The sequence below is a fragment of the Mus pahari genome, chromosome X (assembly GCF_900095145.1).
Source record: "Mus pahari chromosome X, PAHARI_EIJ_v1.1, whole genome shotgun sequence".
Classification (NCBI taxonomy): domain Eukaryota; kingdom Metazoa; phylum Chordata; class Mammalia; order Rodentia; family Muridae; genus Mus; species Mus pahari.
Genome location: NC_034613.1, coordinates 28132436 through 28135325, shown reverse-complemented (window position 1 = coordinate 28135325; position 2890 = coordinate 28132436). Strand labels below are relative to the sequence as shown.

Here is a 2890-nt window from a genome sequence, read left to right as displayed (position 1 = left end):
TTTCAGAGCAAGTGTGTGCCAGAAGCCTGGCTGAGGGCTAAGTGCTTTCTTTGCTACTGAATATGTGCCTGACTTCAGGCTGTGCCTTCAGCCTCTTTTCCGTCCAACTCCCTGGCTCAGACCTCTGAGTGACAGAAAACTGGAGAGAACAATTAAGAATAAACCTAAGGCCAGGCCAGACACTTCTTTGAGAATGTGCTTAAGTGCTGACAACGCTGGGACAGTCTCCCACAGAAAAACTGCTCGAGGTTGCTCCTAGGGGAACTATACATACTGAAGGTATTAGAAAGGCAGCGTCAGTTTAGACGGACCCTGAGGGAAACCCAATCTCTCTGTCTCTGTCTCTCTGTCTCTGTCTCTCTGTCTCTGTCTCTCTCTGTCTCTGTCTCTCTCTGTCTCTCTCTGTCTCTCTCTGTCTCTGTCTCTGTCTCTCTCTCTCTCTCTCTCTCTCTCTCTCACACACACACACACACACACACACACAAACAAACAACTGATCAGAAGTAAGCTAAATTAGGTGAATTCTTGGCAACTATATTTCAGCTGTTAGGAGGTCATTCTTAAAATCCTCCGGGTCAGGGGGAGACGTCAAGGGGAAGGGAACACATGCAGGACCCATCATGTGTTCCATACCTTTACAAGTTAGGACTACTTTCCTAACTCCTAACTCATCTGACAGTCTATACTGAAAACCATTCTCCCTCCTATCCTCATGCATCAAACACTACATTCAGAAGCAACACTTGGAAAGCTCTGTATATCTATTGTCTGCAACACCTTATCAACTCAATGGCCACTGTGTCCACATCCTCTATAAGGATTTCACTGGGAGAGCTGGGCCAGGCCTCAAACCTAGCTATCACAGTATATAAAAAGTTGCCTAGATACTATAATTTTTGCCCTTGAGAGACCTCTAACAGAGTTCTGCCTCTATGAGATCATTTACCTACACAGAATACATAGCAGTTACCATTGGCCTGCATCACATCATTTTTAGCCAGGAAGAAGTCCTAGTGCCAAATTCATAGGCATCATCTCATTAGTTTGGTCTGAACATCAAAGAATGGTGATGAAACAGCTATTCATAATTTCTGAATCTTGATTGGTCTCCTTGTTTTAAATCTTTTTTTTTAAAGTATAGAATAGAGTTTATTTAGGGCATGGGGAGGGGAGTTAAGAGAGTAGTAGAGGCAGAGAAAGGCAGAGAGAAGGAGAGAGTAGAGGCCGGCTATGGCCACGTGGAAAGAGGGGGAAGGGAATGGGGAGCAAAGGGGCAAGAGGTAAGAGGCAAGAGCGTAAGAGTTGTTTTAAATCTTATTCTTTTTTTTAAAGATTCATTTTATTTTTATTTATGTGTGTGCACACACAAATAAAATGCCTGCAGAGGCAAGAACAGGGCATCAAATCCACTGGAGCTATACTTACATGATGTTGTGTGTGGCTTATTGTGGGTGCTGGAAACTAAACACAGGTTCGCTAAAAGACCAGTACCTAATCCTAAGCATTGAGTCAGCTATCCAGGCCCAAATTTTTTTGAAAGAAAATTATATAGACAAATAATGCTTAACTTTGCATTTTAAAGTATTATATCTATTGTGTTTCTTAAATTAGGAAGAATTAACTAGGCCTGGTGGCACACTCTAGAAGCTGTAGCCTTGTAAAGACTGAGGGAGGAAGTCCACAAATATGGAGCCAGCCTGGATGGCATAATGATTCCTTGTAATTCATAAATGAATAATTCACAAAGAGCAAAACTGCCCTCTACTTTGTTCTTGTTTCCAGATATTTGGAGAGATGACTGATGTACGAGAGAGTAATCTGATGTTCAAGGTGAATTATACAGAAATTGAAATGTGACTGCTGCTAGGACAGAAGGGGAAACAGAATAGCGACCAGATGTCTAAAGAAACCCCCAAAATGTCTCTGTCTGCAAAAACTTAGAAAGGATTACACGTGGTATACACATGTATAGGTTGTGATATATACATGAAAAATAATTGAAATTGTAAACTACAATCAAAGTCAATAATGCATCTAATCCTAAAACTTTTTTTAACCAGGGGCTGAGAAGAAAGCTCAGTTAGTAAAGGGCTTGCCACACAAGTTTGAGGACCCAAGTTCAAATCCCAGAGCCTACATAAAAAAAAGGAGGGCAGATATGATGGTGTGCATTTATAACCTATCATTGAGGAGGTAAAGACAGGCCATCCATCATCAACCTCCAGCTTACCTAACCAATGAGAGATCCTGTTTTGGAAAACAAGGTGAATGGCTCCAGAAAAATCACACCCTAGCCTCTCATGCATGTTTTCACATGTGTGCACCACATACACATACACACATTAAGATTAGCATTGAATCTCTAAGAGATATGATTTATATTCAAGAACAGATTAATTAAATTTGTCTCTTATAGTCTTGTAAGAAGAAGCACTGTATAGACCATATTAGGAAAATGCAAACTAATCAGTGGGGCATATTTCAGACCCAGCTCTTATCTCCACCTCCTTACAATTCTGTCCCTCCATCATCCCCACTCCCCATGCCCCAAGCCACCTAGCTAACCAGTCAACCTATTATCCACAGAGCAAATAACACATGTGCGTCTAGTTTAAGAGATTGCCCTTGAGAAAAGTATATATTCCAGAAACATAAGATGGGCTGAAACTCTGGCAGATTATTTCTTCGGGGTTTGAGCTATGCTGGCACCAGCCATCCCATTTCTATGGCAGGCACTGAAGATATCGGGGAAAATATTTACTTAGTTTATCTCTGAGGGTCAAAACAAGGAGAAGAAGAAACTGCTGCAAGCCTAGGTAACCCAAGTCAACAAGTACCACAGGATTCTCTCTCTCTCTCTCTCTCTCTCTCTCTCTCTCTCTCTCTCTCT

The 2890-nt window shown here is 41.6% G+C and overlaps 1 pseudogene; it reads left to right on the top strand.

Annotated features, from left to right (window-relative positions):
* Positions 1 to 1230: 1230 nt before the first annotated feature.
* Positions 1231 to 2890, top strand: part of LOC110313766 — a 16241-nt pseudogene continuing 14581 nt past the window's right edge.